This window comes from Heliconius melpomene, chromosome 16 (assembly GCF_056956725.1).
Source record: "Heliconius melpomene rosina isolate 202511_hmr_F chromosome 16, ASM5695672v1, whole genome shotgun sequence".
Lineage (NCBI taxonomy): Eukaryota > Metazoa > Arthropoda > Insecta > Lepidoptera > Nymphalidae > Heliconius > Heliconius melpomene.
The window spans coordinates 2,533,131-2,553,336 of record NC_140404.1 but is presented as its reverse complement, the minus strand read 5'-3'; the positions used below and the strand labels follow the sequence as shown (position 1 = coordinate 2,553,336).

Sequence of the window (20,206 nt, the reverse complement as noted above, 5' to 3'; positions counted from 1 at the left end):
AAGAAGTTATAAACAAAAGCCTACCTACTAATAACTACAACAAAAAATATCAAACCAAATATATCGCGCTGAAATAATACATTCAACTCCAATTATCCAATACGTGCAAACGCATCTAAATCTTCGTTGCTATGCGTCTATAGCGGGCGGGTTTTTTTTTCGAGCTTGTGGTTAATGCTGAAGAGGGTATTCTGTCCCTGATGAAAAGCAAGCACTACGGCTGGCTGCCTGTGAGGAAAATTAAATAGAATGCATTGGCCGGGAATCGAACCCGGGCTGCCCTCGTGGCAGGCGAGCATTCTACCACTGAACCACCGATGACGGCTCATGACGCGCTTGTATAAGCAAAACGTCGCGGGGCGCGTTTCGCAGCAAGGATGTTTTGATATTGTAACAACTTCTAAAGTACTTATTAAAATGAAAAAACAGTAAAAGACAGTTTTGATCTACATTAAATGGCCAACGTAACTAATATACTTATTTATATGCTGAGAGTAATGGATAAGTGAAACTTGAGTAACATACAGCTGATGTGTCAACGGCGGGATGTGTCAACAATTAAATGCGTTTTTCTCTAAAACTATTCGCAATTTCGAAATAGTGTGAAAAGCAAATTTTATCTTCGTTTAACGTAGAAAATTAATAAAGTATTTTAAAGGATAAGGATTAATACCATTATGGAAAAATATCCCTCACAATAAAAAATATATTGAAATTACTATTTTTAGACAGAAATATGATCACTACACGTTATTCTTAAAAGATAAAAATATGCTCTCGCGGACTTTTTTGTAGACCTTTTTAAGAGGAATAATACTCCAGTACATTATTTTCATGTAGTACTTACCATTAAAGCAGCGCATGCGCGAAAGTGTCTCAACGGGTAGGACTTTATACACATTTATCGTATTTATGTTAATTTACATAAGAATGTACAAATAATAAAATATATATAAACCTTCTCTGAGAAATACTCGACCTAATGGTGAAAACCGCATAAAAATCCGTTGGGTGGTTTAGAAGAAGAAGAGTTAGAAAGTTCAGACAGACACGAAAAGCGACTTTGTTTTATAAGATATAGGATAGGATAGGATAGGATAGGATAGGATAGGATATGTATGATTTGTATTTACTTTTCATATCTTTACATATTATAAAGCGATGTCCGTTCCTATCTATTTACTCTTCTTTCTGACGACGCGGCGGATTTTTATTATTACTTAGAGTTCACCAGGAAGTTGTTATATTATAAGTTTAGTTTATATAATACATTTTTATTAATGTTTTTTTAATATGATATCGTTTGAAGAATACTTGTATTCGCTTTTCGTTCAAAAAAATAGCCGAAGTCGCGAACGAGAGCATAGTTTATTATATTTAAATATTCTACGTTTAAGTATACATACATTAGTAGACCAGACACATGAAATTTCGAAAATCCTCACATATGTTGTTTCATCAGAAAGTAACATATCCTATTGTTACAAAATACATATTTTTGTTACCAAATACATTTGCAAGCCTAATGCTATAGATGTTAGGAGCAGTGTATTTTATTACCGACGTCTCAATACAATAACCAATTTATCTTACTTTATAGTATAGAGTCGTAGTCGTGGAGTTACAGGGATGCTGCGTACGAAGAGAATAATAATGAAGTTTCGATCGACGGACGTCTGCAGATAACAGAATATTACGTGTACATTCATTTAAAATATATCTTTATGTTACTATTTATTTTTTGTTTCGTATTTTACAGAAAGATAATTCAGAGAATAATATCACTCTTTTCTCTACTTCTTAATGTCTCCTAATTCGTTAATGTTAATGTATACCAACTAAACTTATCTATAGTTTCTAAGTAAAAAGTTGAATACATACGAGTATGTAAATGTATATTGCAAAGACCTTTTCGTCGATATGTTACTAAAGTAACGCAACACACCGAAATAAAACCCCAAAAGTTCCCTTCGTCCTATATCACCAGTAAGTCCGTAAAAGTTAGAAAATTTACGCATCATATCTGCTCAGGTTTGGAAGTGTCTCTACGAAATATAAGAGTCCCAACCCCAAGATATTTATGCTCAATAAAAACGTCAATTCGACAGCGTTTATAGCCAAAAGGGTATCCCGAGCTACCTTACAAGCAGTTTGTTTGAATTAATAGTACAATATCAGTAAATTTTCTCACAATAGTCCGGTGTGTTTCGTTGATGCGAAAGCTTTTTTATTATTTTACAATACGACTTCGTCTTTTGTTGTTTTTTCAACGTAACAATATATGAAATTATATTGGGTGTATGTCCGCTACTCACAACACAAAAAAAAAAATTTTTTAGAAAGAAAATATTGTACATAGGGGATCACTAAAAGAAAATGAGAAAGAGGAAGAATATGGGATTTTACATCTCAACGTCCACGCAAACAAAGTTGTGGACGACGACTAGTGGTAGATTTTTTTCCAGATTCTCGCTATATCTCGTAGGCAGAGGGAACCTGAGAACCTGGTCTTAAGAAACTGTGTTCCCATAAAGACCCTTCCATTTCTCATGTTCATTTCAATTCTGCAGGCATTGCATGTTGAGTGGCGGAATTCAACGTCGGGCGTTGCCTCGTTACCAGCACATGATAGCTAGTGGTAGACATAATAACTAATCTATATCTATATATATAATAAAACTGTAAAGGGGGTAAAATCTGTACATTGAATATAAACTAAAAAAAACACTTCAGGGGGACTCAATACAACTAATAGAAGGTAAAAATATGATTTTTGGAATTCTTGTCTGTCTGTCTGTTGTGACTCTTTAACTCAAAAACTACTGGACAGATTTAAATGAAACTTCTTTTGTTGCATAGCTATTAGTCTTCGGCAACATATAGGCTATAATTTATTTTGATAGTCCGAATACCTGATGTGAGACCCTAGCAGCCCGCCATATCTATAAGAGATATCAATACAACGAATTAGGAAAAGTTATTCAACGTGATGAGCATTTTCTGTTGACATAAAAAAAAATTGGATCCAATGTGGAACCCCAGTCACCCAGCTAAACTTTATTACATATAATTCGTCAGTCGTCTTAGAATAAATTATTCTACGTAATAAACATTTGTTTTGACGTTTACGTAATACCATAATTATTATTTGAAATGGTTTAAAACCAAATGATATAAATTTAAGTAAATATATTAAGTAAATATATACAAATTAAATAAAATTTAAAAAGAAAATCCATAAATCGGTAACATATACATATGTGTATCACAGAAAAAAAAAGATTACATTCTTATAATTTTGAGGCCCGTTGTGGCGCAGTGGCACAAGCACGGGACTATAAACACGACAGGTTCTGGGTTCAATTCCTGCTTGAAGAAATGAAATATTTAATATTTTCATTATCTCACTCTGGAACGAGGCAAAAGTAATTTTATAATATCAAAAAAATATACGAAATATCTTCTTTTTTATAAAAATTAATCGCTGAATGTGTTGCTAAGCGCAAATCTCGAGATCAGCTGAACCGATTTCGCTATTTTTTTATAATATTCCTTGAAGTACGAGGATGGTTCTAACGGAGAGAAAAATTTATAAAATTACCGGAAAAGATTCAAAAACATGACTTTTCTATATTCCTATACAAAAGATTCGTATTAATATATATCTACTTTAAAGTCAATTTGGACTTTAATACTCTACTATAAAGTTTAAATGTTAGTAGCTGGATTCCTGGAAGGCAAAACAATTGAGTGACGTTAGTATCGTGTAAATATTATAGCCCAAGGACCCAGAGCTGCCAGACCGACGTCATTTTAGCAAAGGTGAAATTTTGAGGACTATTAGTCTTACATGTAGTTAAGACAGTATGCTTACTCACTAACTTGAAAATGGGATCCTTTCAGAGATAGAGAAAAATAACGGTATATCTCTTTTTGGGAAAATGATAATGCCATCGGATTGATCTGGTTGCTTAGGGTCTGGGGCTAGAGGGGTCTTAAAATAGTCCGTAAATAATATATTTTAAATTTTAGATTTACTTTAATGTAATTTGTCCCAATTTTAAAGAACCTTTATGACGTCTGGCAGAAGTAAAGGTCCACGTGAAAGAATGTGAAATATACATTTTTAACTTTAAAACATATACAAAAACTCTCTTCCTTACCTAAGGGGGCGTTTTCAGTTGACACTTCCAAGTGAAAGACCTGTACGCTCATGTGTAACTCTAAGAAAGCTTGAGTGCCCTATATTTAATACCTCTTTCTATGAAAAATCCTTCACAGTTCAAGCAGTGCGCTTATGGAACTCAATACCTAACTCTATACTGTCGGGCAATCCATTTCTAAATACTATTAAAATCAAATTAAAACAACATTTCTTAATTTCAATTAGAATCTTTAGTAGTCGCTTTGTCTTTTTTTTATTAATTTTCTTTTTCTGTTTCAACTCTTTTATGTCATTTTATATATTTATGTAGGTATAGTAATATTGATTAATGTTATGTATATTTGTATGTAGGTTTATTATTTTTATTATTGACATTATATTAAAATACCGCACCCGAATCATTTCTTTTAAAATCCCCTACATTCAAGGGTTTCTGGTAGAGATCTCTATTAGAGATAAGTTATCCATTGTTCACATTTTTTCTATTGTCATAAGTTTTCTGTACTTTCTTTCTTGTGTGGTACATAAATAAATGAAAAAAAAAGAGACTTTCTACTTTAACGCAACTGGAAGTGTGTTTTAAGTTGGCACTATCCCTGAAGATTTTTTAAGTTAGAGAGTATGCATAAAGTCTTAACTACATATTAGACTATCGATCCTCAAAATTTACTAAAATGATGTAGGTCTGGGGGCCCTGGGATCTCAGTCTATTAATGTCAATATTTGTCAATATTTCTATGGTAAGATGTCACTTGAAATGTAAACGTCTCATTGTGCGTCTATATTATCAAATCTAAAAGCCACAAATTTCTATAATATTAATAAAGTGTTGTGTATTTGTGACTTACTAAATATGCCTTCTATAAGGCGGTGGATAGCAGAAGTGGTGGCAGAAGAATCTAATCATACTCCCAGAACGTGAAGATTGCAATGAACGTGAGCACGATAGTTGACTGATAATGGTGCAAATTTGAATCGAGCTGCTTTTTGTTACGATATATCAATTGATGCCAGTAGTGCCTACAGCTGTGTTGCTATTAGATCTATGAACTCAGCTTGCCAATATTGTAAGGTTATTGTAAAAACTCAGTTTACCAATCAATTTGGTGGCGCAATGATTTTATTATAAGGAGGAGGATTGCCAGTGGTTCCACGTTCAATGCAAGCTGATGAACTGAATTCATGTTTAAAGTCCTCGAAATTGTGGAAACATGTCAAGGTATTACATTTAAGCAAGAATATGCGTGTCATGTTGCAAAATGATCAATCTGGAGACATATTCTCTAAACAACTCTAACTATATTGGTAATGTAATGTTGCGAAATATTAACCAACTGAAACTTTGTAACGGGCACACTGTAATAGAAGCAATCATATTGAAAGGAAAGTAAAAAGGAGAAGACGTTTTGATACCCCGCATCCCAATGATTTCGACTGACATACCATTCGAGCTTAAAAGACTACAGTTTCCAGTACGGCTTGCTTTCGCAATGACTATAAACAAATCCCAGGGGCAGTTATTAAGTGTTTGTGGTATTAATATAGAAAACTCATGTTTCTCGCATGGTCTAGGGTATGTTGCCTGTTCCTGTGTTGGAAAACCATCTGCTCTGTTTGTTTACACGCCAGATAACCAAACAAAAAATAACGTGTACCTACCATAAAGTACTATAATGAAAATGAAACTGAATTTAGAATAAGTAAAAATAAAATAAAATATAATAATAATAATAATATAATACTTTATTGCACAAATAAGAGAGAAGAAAAAAAATACAATTCATTACAAATACGATTAACAAGTGTGCAATGGCGGCCTTATCACTAAAAGCGATTTCTTACAGGCAACCAAAGAAAAAACGGAAGGATTAAATTTAGAAAAGAAGGCAGAAAGGTGCAAAAAGTACATAAAATATATAAACCAATATTCAGAGAACACAAAATAGTTTAATACATACATTTATACATTCATACATATCTACACAAACACCTACATACATACATATATACATACATACAACCATTAAAGATAAATACGAGATAGTGAAGTTTAAGACGTTGTTTAAAAATCCCAATTGACTGGGACCGTCTTACTTCCAGCGGCAACTTATTCCATAGCTTTACTGTTTTAACCGTAAAAGAGTCACTATAGCATTTCGTGTGGCATAGAGGAGTTATGAGGATATGGTTAAGGTAGAAACGGAGGTTTTGGGAATGAAAGGTGTCTGACCCCAGGAACTTAAAACGCTCCTTGAGGTAGGATGGTGTAACAGGATTGAAAAGGATGCTATAAAGAAGAGTGAGGGCATGCAAGTTACGCCTGTATTCTATTGGCAACCATTTCAGTTGACTACGTTACTGCGACACATGGTCATGTTTCCTTAGCCCAAAAATAAATCTAATTATAAGATTTTGCAGACGCTCAAGTTTGTTTAGTAGTTGCTGGGACAGATCTAAGTAGCACGTATCAGCATAGTCTAGGATAGGCAGAAGGAGAGCGTGGGCAAGAGAGATTTTAGTCCGTAACGGTAAGACGTTCTTCCATCTTCTCAATCTACCTAAGGTACAAAAGACCTTACGACTAAGCTCTGATACGTGAGACGACCAGCAAAAAGAACTATCCATCCTGATTCCCAGATTCCTAACACTCTCACTAACCTCCAAACAAACATTATCATAAAAAATTTATGGTAAAGGAGAACGTAAAATTATCATTTATAATGAATATTATAAGAATTAAAAATTATTTAAGTTTTTATTTTTTTTTTATCTTACTAGCTGACCCTGTGTCGCGAATAGCAGAATACATATTAAAAAAATCGACTGTTAGGCGATACGAAGTTCGCGGGTCTGCTAGTTAATTAAATAAATTCATTTTAATGCAAACAAAATGTCAAAAGTTACATAAAAAATACCTCAATAATCTAAATAAAATAAAATACAGTCGAATTGATAACCTCCTTTTCTTACAGAATTCGGTTAAAAAAGATTGAATATCACCAAAAATGTTTTTTATACGTACAAATAAGCACATATTACTTTGAACGTAGAAAAGAAAAGTTAATCTCTTTTCATATTATAATATTACATGTAGGATATGAGATTTGGCAGCCAGTTCACAAAAGAGATTGACACACGCTCTCGCTAACCAAACATTTGTCTTATATAGAAGTTACTACAAAAGTATAAATATGAAAAGTTTAATTCACTGACGTGCTTTTACGATTACGATATTCTATATTTATATTTCTACCGTATTCGGATATGGTAGCGCAGTAGTACAGCGTCTGACAATAACCACGGCTATGGGTTTGATTCTTGTTCGATGAAATGAGTTAATTTCAGTGTCTCTCATGCAATTAAAAATTAGGCAGAAAGTGGCGAACGAAGGGAACGGAAGTTCTAGGAAGACCTGCCCTGCCTGCATGGGGATAAAATTCGAAGCTTTCTTTTTTATATTACATACATTTATGCATCCTAAAAAACTAGCCTTTTTAGTAAAATATTCCTATGAATACAAAACTTATAATCGGATGTCGTTATAATTTTAAATTCCATTTCCACGAATAACAATTGCATAGAATCTGCATTTTCTCACCTATGAATACTCATGTTTCGTGTATTCTACTTTAGCTTTGCCAGATGTGCCTTAGCAGAAAACATGTTGGAATTTCAATATAAATTATATTAAAATATGTGTTGTTATATTATTTTTCTACACATACACAGTGTGTAAATAGAAAAATAATCAATGCGGCTCGTTGTGGGTTCGATGCCTACTCGAGAAAATGTAAATATTTAATTAATTTATTATTTTCATTTATTCACTCTGCTCTCGAGACAAAGCGCGACGTTGAATTCCGCCACTCAATACACAATGCCTTTAGAATTCGGCGAAAAATAGAGAACGAAATGTCTTAACCCTAAATTCTCTTTGCTGTGAGAAGCTAATTTAATTTTATTTATTTTTTAAAATGATGTACGATATGAGTACATATATGAGTATTTACATAAATACATTGAAATTGAAGGTAAAATGTTATAATTAACAAGGATCATTTCTCAAATACCCTCAAAATGAAACACTAATACAGGTGTTGTCTATGTCAGTATTCGGTCTCATCTCGCAAGTGCAACCGACGCTAACTAGGTTAACTATCAACTGTACCGTGTACGTAACATTGAAGATGATCTATTTTCTTAGAATTACACAGGAAATTTGCTGTTAGCTATTATATGGGTAGTTTACGTAATTCCGAAGTATACCTTGAAATGGCTAATGATAAAGTCGTTTTAACCATGATATTTCGACTATTTCTTAATGTAAATTATCTCTTCTTTATTTTCTTCATAAGGTACATACACTCATTTAAAAAAATACCAAAGAATTCGTCACACATACGTTCCCTAATTTAGGGCAATTATATTAACATTAGAGCTAGAATGTTGAGATACATTAAATTGCATCCAGATATGATATCGCGAAGTATCTCGTTAACTGAAATTGTAACAAAAGCAGTTGACCCAGAAGTCTAGAAAACAAATCCTACAGACAGGCTCTTGATGCGATTCAGAAATAAAAACTTCACGCTTAAGCCTGTCGTTCAAAATATGATGAGCTTTCGAAGAGGATATTTTCACAAATAATGGAAAAAAATCCAATTCTTTACATTTTTCGTAATGTCGTGACTCTAATTTTATATTAAACTAGCGGCCCGCTCGCGGTTTCACCCGCGTCAACTATGTTATTATTAATTTCTGTCTCCATGACTACGTCCTAGTGACGTCTATGCAAAATTTGAGACTCCTAGCGTTTGTAGTAACGAAGTTTCATACAAACTTTCGACCCCAAAAACAACCCCTTAGAAATCGAATATTGCAAATTCCCCTCTTAGCGAGCACCTACGTCCTGTAAGTAACTCCTATGCAAAATTTGAGATTCCTAGCACATGTAGTTTCTGAGATTTCGTGATGAGTGAGTGACCTTTCGATTTTATATATATAGATAAAAATTTTCGTGAACTACATTTATCAGGGGCAAAGGACTATAACCGCGACAGGTTGTGGGTTCGATATTCAGTCGAGGAGATGAAATATTTGATGTTCTCAATAAGCAACCTCCAGAATTTGGCTGAAAGTGGGGAACGGAAGTGTCTTGATGGGAATAGAGGGTCTTACATTAGAGTAACATTAGGTTTCCAAGTTCTCTCTGCATATCCTGCTATGTGCTGAGTAGATACAGCGTAAAGCAAAAGCAGAGAATAAAAACTAAACTAAAATTAGGTTATAATCAAGCTAACACCTACACAAAAACTAATGCAACAGAATTGAACATATGGAAGATATCGATCCAATTTCCTGTACCGAAATTCTTGTCTTAATTTACGTAATGTTAGTAGGTAGTTAGTAAAAATATACAAACAGACGGAAGGGTCGATAAAGTAGGGCAATACATGTAGGTCAAATGTGCACCTATTACAATATAATATATTGTGTTATATATTTGAGTTGCTTTAACCAGTCGATAAATTTTGTTGAAGCAATGTATTAAAAATGTTGTTCTATAAATCTAAGCCTAAGCGTCTATTTAGAATATTTACTATAGGCACATTTTATAGTTGCCACCATCTTGGCGAATGAACTCTTTTGATTGTAGACTTTTATTTACTTAATTTAACTTCATTACGTGATTATTATTTAATTTCTCCGTTTATTATTAATAAGAACGGTGTTCAGTTGCTCATTGTTTTAAGATTATAGAAAATGATCAAAGCACAGTCTATGAGCACGACGGATGTGGGAAATTAATGATCATTTATTAATAATTTTACTTTTTCACTCTGTTAACAATGCAAATCACTGCGTTGAGTTCCACCATCTAATCCAAATATGGCGGCAAGTTTAGAGGGGAGGGGAGGGAAGGAATATCTTAACACTAATTCCCTTCTGCCTGCAATATGCGGGATACAGCGTGAAGCGAAAAAAAACAGAGTGTTAAATCGTTCAATTAACTCCACTTACACGGCATTATGAATGATATACAAAAAGTTGTTTACGTATGCAATAAAACGGAAAGCATTCCGTTGTAACACGTGAAATGAAGAGTTATGTTAAGTAGTTGGGTAGCTGCATAGAAATGTGCATGGGTGCATAGTTGAGGCAGAAGCAGTAATTGCTTATTAATGTAATTTACGGGGAAAGTTCTGGTTGCTATCTCAGACCAGCAAGACTGGTGCTTTAAGACCGTCATTTCAAATATAGTCTAAACTCAACGGTTTTGGATTCGCTTCCCAATCGGGGGAGTGAGAAATTTTATATTTTCATTTCCTCGCTCTGGCAACGCAGCAAAGAACAGCGTTTAGTTCCAATACTCAACACATAGTACTTCGAGAACAGAAGTGTCTTTGAGGGGAACATTACCCTACCTCTGCCTACGGTGCTAAGTGCGATATAGATCGAGAAGCTTAAAGTATTTTTATACTTCTTTTAGAGTGCTATTACACATTTATAAAAGAAAAATATTTTAATAAAAATTATACAAATATCCCGCTACTGTTAATTTTTATATGTTCTATGAAATATTAAAATATATATTCTAATTTGCAGTCTATAGTTGAAAAAATGATTCTCTGTAATGTATAGAGCAGTAAGAATTCCTAAAAATTGTCGTCACTAAGCGGATTCTCTTTGTTATGATGGTACACATCTAACAAAACAAAGGCGGATCTTTGTACAGCATTATCTAAATATATCTTGTCAAAATATACATACATAATACGAGTATGTTCTTAGTTCGTCCAAAACTCTGCCCATTTAGATTACGTATATTATTTTAATATAACCTTTTAAGCTAAATGCTGTATCCCATATGTAACAAGGTAGGGAACCTGGGAACCTAGTGTTAAGATACTCGATTCTCATTAACACTACCATTCCCAACATTCCACAAAACAAAACACAAAACTTTAAATAAATACCAATTTATTAGCAACAGCCATGTTCATTTTATTTAGTCACTAAATAATTCAGATGAAATAGAACTCGGCTGAAAATCGTTTACCTAACGAGAAAACGTGTTCTGTGGACTGTTACACCACACTGTAAGCCTCAACTGGAACTATGTTACATCGCTTTGTTCTGTTTTAATGGAATGAACGTTGTTTTATTTGTGTTACGTTCACGTTTTGGAAAGCTGGCGGGTTAGCTTCTAAATATGAGTAAGATGTATCTATAATGTATGATACAAAATAAGTAAAAGGTATATATATAATTCGCATTTTATCATCATAATGAAATAGAAAATATTGCCTAAGATGAAACATCTTACTGATATTTAAAAGCTAACCAGCTAGCAAAGTAGCCAGTGTATTTTCTATATTTTCATCAAATTGTTATAGTAATATTGACATATTTGCATAATTATATATAAAAAAATTACTTATGACTTACAATACCAAAAATCTATAACGAAAATCTACTACTGTGATAATTTTCCGTAGATATAAATAAAATAATATTAAAAATCTCTAAATTATTATAACTGTTTAATGGCGAAAAGAAATGCTAATACAAGAAACTTTGTCGACTTATTATTACTTACTTCATTTGAATCTTATTCAAAATGTTGAAAATTATAATAAATTTCTCTGCAGACAAAAGTCATTATAATATTCATCGTCCTCTGTGAGACATACTGAAAGAATTCGGACAGAGACTGATTTGAAAGCTTTCATCCCTTAAATTTACAAGATAGACGCAAATGAGAAAAGGGTAGATTAGATTGGAAAGAAAAAGATAGAGATAATTCTGAAATCATATCTGAAACCAACAACTTTGCTGCAAACAATTCCATGATTGCAAATTGTTACGCTCCAGCTGTCCCAGTTTATTCATAAGACTTGTTATTAAAAATTGACACCATTGAGGTGGAAGTGTCTCATGGCTGTGGTACGCGATGATGGTGAGTTCGAAACTCGATCGTGGAATGCCATTAGTCATCAAAATTGTTTCCATTTTCTAGTAAGACAAGGTTATACTATGCAGCAAACAAGAAAAATTATAAAAATATGAGCAGACATACCGATATACCTACTAATATTTACAAATTAATTATTCAAAGGCATATACCGAACGATGAAATGATCTAACATTGTAAAAACAAATAACATCGAAATAACAAGTAAACATTCTTGTTCCGTAAACACTAACAAATTGAAATTGACATCATACATCTCCATTATTCACAAGCAACAGCATTCTTGTAATTTCCGTACCCGTTTCCAGTAATGTATCACAGTGTCGATTTCCAAATTTCAATTTCATTTTATTGCAGCTAACCAAGCGACGTCGCATCAGTTTAGTCCGTGGGAGACGTGACTTGAACAAATGAGATCTCAAATCAGGCCACTTGAAGTCTCGAGTGAAAGGATGAAGGGATGTGAACTATGCACAAGTGCTCTATAAAACACATAAATTCCACCCTTGATCCTGAGATAATAATCATGTAAATTCAGGAAAGTGGATAAAACGGTCTCCTCGGCCTCGTAGACGATTCACACCTTTAGCTACTTGAAAATTTGACTGAAATTGCGTGAACGATTTTGTAATAACAATATCTGTCCGAAAGCTCTGCCTTAGATTTCTCGTATAATGAAGCGGGGCTTAGAGAGAGAGCCTGAGAGGATATTAAGTCCATCATAATTACCAAGTATCGCCGTTGAAACTTCAAACCTAAGTAATTACCAACTATCCTCGACGACTCGACAAAGTTCTAGACTAAGTAAGACTTTTTGTATTTTTAATGGGGCGAAAAGACATTTTTCATTTGTGCGAAAGTACAAAAGATTAATGACGAATATTTTTATATATGTAGCGCAAATAAAGTAAATTCATAAAATATGAAAATCAAAATTACGTTTTGCGCGGCCTAACATCACTTAGTGGTCAAAACGGTCCAACGAGTGTTGGTGGTAATTTTATAATATGTAAAATTGGTATACTTGTTCTAACATGGATAAATTATAATTAAGTACGTAATTTCATTTAGAAAACAAAGGTTTTTTTAAGGTTTTTTTTAAGGTAAGCAGAGGGAACCTAGTGTCCAGACAGTCTAGTGTCCCCACTTTCCGCTGAATTCTGTAGCATTGCGAGTTAAGTAGCGAAACTCAACGCCGCGCTTTGATTCAACACTAGAGCGAAGAAATGAAAATATTAAATATTTCATTTCCTCAAATGGGAATCGAACTCACAATCTGTTGAGTAGGTATACAGTCACACACGTGCTGAGCCACGACTGACATCAAGAAAACATAGTTAATTATATTTATTTCAACACTAATAACATATATTAGTAAAGATAAGATAAGAAGAATAAATACTGGTAGGTACTAGTACACCGTTACGACCTAATTCGTTTACCACCACAGAAGTCACGAAGCCTAATTCATGAAAACGAAGTAAACGCATGATAAAATTCAACATGTTTTATAACTGACACTTTTAATTAAAATTCTCCGCTACGCCGCCATGAATGGATGTATTTAATTGCATAATTCTTTTTAATTCTTATCGCGGTGGCACACCCGTTCGCTCTTTGGTTCTTTTTAAAATTTATTTATTTAGTTGCATTTCAACTGGCGCGAAGGTTGGCACTGTAATGCAATTTATGTCAACGATTTAAACTTGTTACCTAGTTAGGTTTTCCATTACTGCGCGTGGCGCCTCAAGTTTTTTTTTAATAGTATTTACTAGTAGACATATTCGTTTATATGTATATTTTTTAATTGTATGTTTATTATCACAAGCTAATTTATAGGTAAGAAAGAACAATAAAATTTTTACTACACACAATTACAAAATTACAAATATGGAGATCAATCATAGCACAGGGACATAAAATAAATAAATAAATAAGCGTGGTAAACTAAACACTAGGTTCTCAGGTTCCCAGGTTCCTTCAGCCTCCCGAGCTGTGTGCGGGATACAGCATTAAGCTATAAAAAATAAGTACCTACTTATATATACCAAATACACAATACATAATCTATTTAAAAATTATCAAGACGGAAATGGAGAACAATTATTAACACATTAAGACAGGACGTTACGTTTACAATAAATTACAATATTAGCTTAAACGACTTATGATGTAAAATATCCTTTGACGGTCAAGTCGACCTCATCGTCTGCCTACTCTTTACCTTGACGGATATTCAGTATTACATATTTATCATATTCGTGGTTGCTTTATAGGTTAGATTAATATTTAAATATATTTTTAAATTCATAAAGGAAACTGGCCAGATTAAATCCGATGATTATACTAATATATCTATATTATTAAAACACTTACCTACTTTTTGGTACTAGAAGCCTCTCCGCCAAAAAGAAATTTCTGTAAATAAAAAAATGTCGTATGAAAAATCTATAGAACAGAGTAATTTATCTCTTTATTAAATTTTGCTCCCAGTGCAATGCGGGCTCTACGTGAAGATAAAAGAAACAATAATACCACTAGCTATATTTTTTTATATCACTATATAAATCGCTCGTAGATATCTACGAGTCTATCGCAAAAATATGTTGCCACGAGGAAACCATTCGTCCGCAAAATATATAATTCTCTATTAGCTGTAGGGCTATTGGTTGTTATAAAGATTATGTAAGTATTTGCTCTACGTGGTGGTACAGTGTTTCTAAACGCGACCTTTGTGGATTCGATTCCCACTTGTTGGAAGGAAATATTTTGTTCGCACTAGTAACAAGACGCGGAAAGTGTAGAATGGAGTGTCTAAACACTAATTTTCCCCAGCCTACTCTCCGATATGACGGATACAGCGTAAAATTAAAAAAAGTAAAAGATATTTAAAAAAATAATATTTGCCAATTATAAAAAAAGAAGGCACGGAAAGCTTAAGTTAGTCGACTTAATCTTTATTTAAAACAAACTAAAGATTAAAAATATTTAGGCTCTTAAAATGTTAGTCACGAATGACTGTAGACGAGAAAAAATGTTTATTTTAGGTAATCGTTACGATACCTAATCGTTATAGAAATATATAAAATTGGACATAGTATAAGTATTATAATTTTAGTATAAGAGATATATATAAGAAAAGCTACAAGTCTGAAGCTTTATATTACTGGCACGTTATATCTAGCTATATATTCATATCTCACTTACTTATAATAAAATCTATTCCTTCTTCCTACTTAAATCCTACTTACAATATATGTATGTGAAAAAAAATACCTAATACTTAATGGTTACCTTAGATTTAGTGCAGATTTCACAAATGCCTTTCGGGAAACTTCTCTTAACGTGTTTGCTTTATTTCAATTGAAATTTATAAATAAAAAAGTCATAACATTTAAAAAAATGTTGTTTGGACGAAATTTCTATAAATAACTGTTTTACTGAATATGCCGAAAATATACCTTTCAATATAATTAATTTATTAATAATTAAGTGGTACAAGCGGGCGGAGCCGCAAGCGGGTCGCTATTTTGAAATATACCTATCGACAAATATAGCTTCGATATACTACCATTATTTCAAGGACAGCTTTCTGATTTCCTATAAATATTAATACAGATTACGTAATAAAATTCATATTTAATTACAAGTCTCTTAAACTATCGACAACCCTACTCCCGTGCAGTAAAAGTTGATTTTAAACATGCCGCAGAAGTTCTCAACATTTTCATTTACTAACCAAAGTTTCAGTTTCAGAAGCGTTATTTGTGAGCAAAGTTTTGCACTATCGTAACAATTTTATAAAAATTTTCAACGACATTTAACCTTAAATGTTCATGTTTTTCATATTATGAAGAGTTTTAAGTTAGTTCTGGCTGAGTATCTCTACTCATAATTTTTAAAAAATAAAGTGAATGTTTGTGTGTAGAATTTCACGTAGAAATGTAGGAAAAGCGTCAATTCTAAAAATCGTAAGAAGTATAAATTATTTGTGAAATGTACACGGCTTTAGATGTTACTCTAATAAATATTTAAATAATTTTTGAATTATTATATGATGTAAGTGATTTTTAAATTAATTTAGGCCTTCGACATTTCCACACAGCTAGCATAACAAACACAAAACCTACAAACGCTACAAAGTAAAACAAAAACAATTCAATACTGAATGTATTGTAATATAATGGTATATTGTACTAAAATATAGATTATAAATCAAAAATGTAATTAATAATATATCTGAAACAGTATACTTAAAAACAACACTATTAAAAACTGCACATGCCACCAATTCTAAAACAAAAGGTAACTAACTAACAATGCAATCATCATTATTGCAACGTACATACAACTAGCTAACTTTGGAATTACTAAAACAGTAGAAAAACAAACAACTGATAGTACTATGTTGAAACAATAAAATATGTGATATACTGTAGTCATATCTTTTATCTATCTATATATAAGTACCTATTGATGTGGCCTAGACTTTAGTTAATGAATACAGACAAATAGGTCAACATTATTATGCCAAATAGGGATTTTGAATCTATTTTTGTATGTATAAAAGATAAATAGTTGAAGCCAGACGTGAGGAAGGGGTACAAGCGTGCAGGTTCAATTTCCACTCGAGGGAATTAAATAAGTACTTTATATTTTCATTTCCTCGCTCTAGTATCGGTTGAAAGCATGGCATTGAGTGCCGCCACTCAACACGCAATGCCACTAGAATTCGTCGGTAGGGAAATGGAATTGTTTTAATGGTAATGGAAAGTGTTAATACTGGTTCCCCTACTTACTTTGCTATGTGCGGTATATAGCGTGAAGCTAAAAAATATAAATATATTTTTTCACGATTTTTGTAAAAGCTTGTACAATGTACACGCGACGAGTGTAAATTCGATCTCCATTTTTCTATACTGAAGAACATATTTTCGTTTTCCCGGCATGGTTAAAGAAAGCATTAAGTTTTGGCTGGAACAGGATATCTCTAGCATATGAATAGATCTAGTTCTCTACCATATGAGTACACAAAGTAGACTCCGGACACCGTAAGAAAAAATCAATAGACGCATAAAGTTAAGAAAATAAATATAGGTATGTATGCACATTTCCATTCCTCATCTTCCACATTCGAATTCGTACAGAAACAAACAAGTCGTGCTAATTTGTCTGAAATAACAATTACCACTATATAGGATGTTCAAACAAGTTTTTAATCAGGTTATACAAACAAATGTTTAAGTAGCTAACATCGTTTGTTTGCCCTTTCTAACTTGATGGTTGAACTTTCATTATGTTATCGCGCCTACAGATGACGAATAGTTTGTGGGGTTTGGAGGGCATGTTTAACTTAAACTGTGTTTAACTTAACGTAATTAGGAGTCATTAGATATTTCTTTTATGAGTATAGTATATTTAAATTGTGGAATATATAACAAATGTGACAAAAAAACTGTGACTTGTCTGTCTGTATAAAGAAGGTATATGAGAAAATTCTTCAGCCTTATAATACTACTAAATATGGAATACATACTAGCACTAGTATGCAAAAATATATTTTGTATCCCAATCTCATACCACCTTCCCAATCGAGAATTGGGAAGTGTAGAACTGTCCATGCGATGATTCTGGATTAGCTTCCCAAATGGGGCAACGTCTACAATTTCAATTGAATCATGCTTTGTATAGATAAATATGTTTAACAAAAATAGCTTAGCGAAATTCAACCACCTAAAACTATTCAGCAAGATTGCATATTTAAGTTAGCCTTATGCACGAGATAAGTCAAGTCATATGCTATATTGTATGGACAACGTAACTTTGAGTAAACTGTCCTACCCTCGCGTGTTTGAGTTGAGAAGTGAGTACTAAAACACACTCGTGGACAAACTGAGCTAATCTCGGCAACCGCTTTTACCAAATTGACTCTCACGTTGTAACACTTTAAATTCAATTTCCAGTGCCAGCATATTTGCATAGAATATATTAGGATGGCAGTGCGAAAAGCCGGGATGAATAACGGAGATACGAAACATGAAATCAACTTAAACTGCTGAATAAAAATGACGTAGCATTTGAAATGGAAAGGAGCTTTTCATATCGAAGTTATAAATGTGATTTTAGTATATTCTATTCGTTTTTGCATTGGTAACGATGGTTTTGAGGCTTTTTTAGGGTTGCGTACATCAAAAGCTCAAAAGGTAAAAACGGAACGAGTATAGAATTACTTTGTTCTCCGTCTATCAAGACCAATTATCTAGATATCGCGTAGAGAAAAACTAAACTTCTAAGTCAACGCAATCAAATATACGAGCAAATGCTAGATGCATGAATTTTACTGCATTTCGTATGAAATTCGCCAAGTAATTCGAGTAATCCCCGTGGACCTACATTTATGAAATTTTATTATAACTAAAGGACAAAATACGAAAGCTATATATAATTTGCATTTATAGAAAAAAAATTACAAACTTATATTTGTAGTTCATTTCTTACTAAGGAAGTGCATATGGCTGCAAGCTAAAGTTTGTAAACTTTTATAAGTTGAACTTTTCGTAGACCTATAGGTAATCCTACAATTGGTATGAAATCGTCAGTGGGGGCTCGCACTTAACCGGTTTTTATTTAATGCATTTTGAATAAAACTTATATAATATTATTAAGTAAAATTCGTAAGTGCTAAAAGTGTATCAATATATTTAAAATTCTAGAGCATAAAAGCATGCAAATGTAGAGTTAATTGACATATTTTCAATTGGTACTAGTTTTGACTTCTTATAAGCAATCTTTTATTTTTATTGAAATTTGCTTAAGTAATTTTATTTACTTAGTCTTTTATTTAGAAATTAAACTAGATTAAATTGTAACAAAAAAAGAAAACAAAAGATTCATAAAAATATTGTAAAATTATCCAAATTATTGTAGATTAAAATGTATTCTTCTGTTTCCACATTATTTATTAACATTATTTGTAAGTTAAAATAATATATTTAAAAAATACTTACTTACCTTTAGAAATTATTATCGAGTTTCGGTGAAGTCTTTTTAACACATTCACTTTATCCTTTTCAGTCCATATTATTCATTTAATTATACGATTAAACAAAGGCCAAAGCCTCAAAGAAAATATCAAGTTGTTTCACGAAAAGTTTATCGTTTCACAGTAGTTACGGACGTTCGTACAGTGATTAAACTTTAGCATACATAAGAGACCACCACACACCAGCTGACAGCCGGCTTTTTCAAATGCCGGCTTCGCGCCTGCGTCTCTATTGAGAGCTATTTTATCTATATTTCCCGCCACATTCATACAGATTATAAATACATTGTTTTGACAATTTATTATATTCTATTTTTATAAAAATGTAATTAAATAGTATATAAAAACATATTATTTAATTAGTTTGCAGTTCATTAAATATATATTCACGTTATACGTTATATAGGTATGTATTTAGTATGTAGGATAGCGCCATCTACATTACGATATATGCATTACGATATTTCAAAACTTAAATTTCGATAGAATTCATTCATAAAATTCACTGGGGAGAACCGTAGTAACTAATATTTTATAAATAACATGCTATATGTTTAGTTGTTAAATGTAAGGGAAAAATATTTTGTACCTTAAGTATAATTGGTATTCATTTCTTTCAAGTAATATTTATTAAAAAAAAAATAAACTGTTAATTTAAGTATTTCTACGTTCGTAAGCTAGGACTACTATATTATAGTTTTTACATCTGGGTTCTATATTAAATATTTTTATAAGTACATATTCAAATTATGAGTAACAAATTATTATTTATGGTAAGCCTAAGTGAAAACTTTATGTGCTAGTATAAGTATATGTTATGTTATATTCCTTGTTTATGTGTGAACGGAACGTACACTTTAAAGTTTAAACGAATTATGAATAAAAATTTAATAAGAGAAAATTTGGCATAAAGGAACGTTACATACACAATTTAATTTTTAAATGTCAATTTAATAATAAAAAAAATTAAAACTAAAAATAACTTAAGGCGCTTAACGTAAATCTTCATATTGTCGGCTTTTAG

The 20,206-nt window shown here is 32.3% G+C and overlaps 1 protein-coding gene across 3 annotated transcripts in view; it reads right to left on the bottom strand.

Annotated features, from left to right (window-relative positions):
- Positions 1–19,405, bottom strand: part of LOC146530683 (uncharacterized) — a 76,778-nt gene extending 57,373 nt beyond the window's left edge. Inside the window, exons 1-2 of one of the 3 annotated variants that reach the window (XM_085198835.1) lie at positions 19,152–19,405; positions 14,517–14,558 (exon numbers count right to left, since the gene is read on the bottom strand). The gene's annotated coding sequence lies outside the window, so the exon portion shown is untranslated. The remainder of the gene's footprint in view (positions 1–14,516; positions 14,559–19,151) is intronic. The other 2 variants (XM_085198836.1, XM_085198837.1) reach the window with 2 other exon arrangements.
- Between the last annotated feature and the right edge of the window lie 801 nt (positions 19,406–20,206).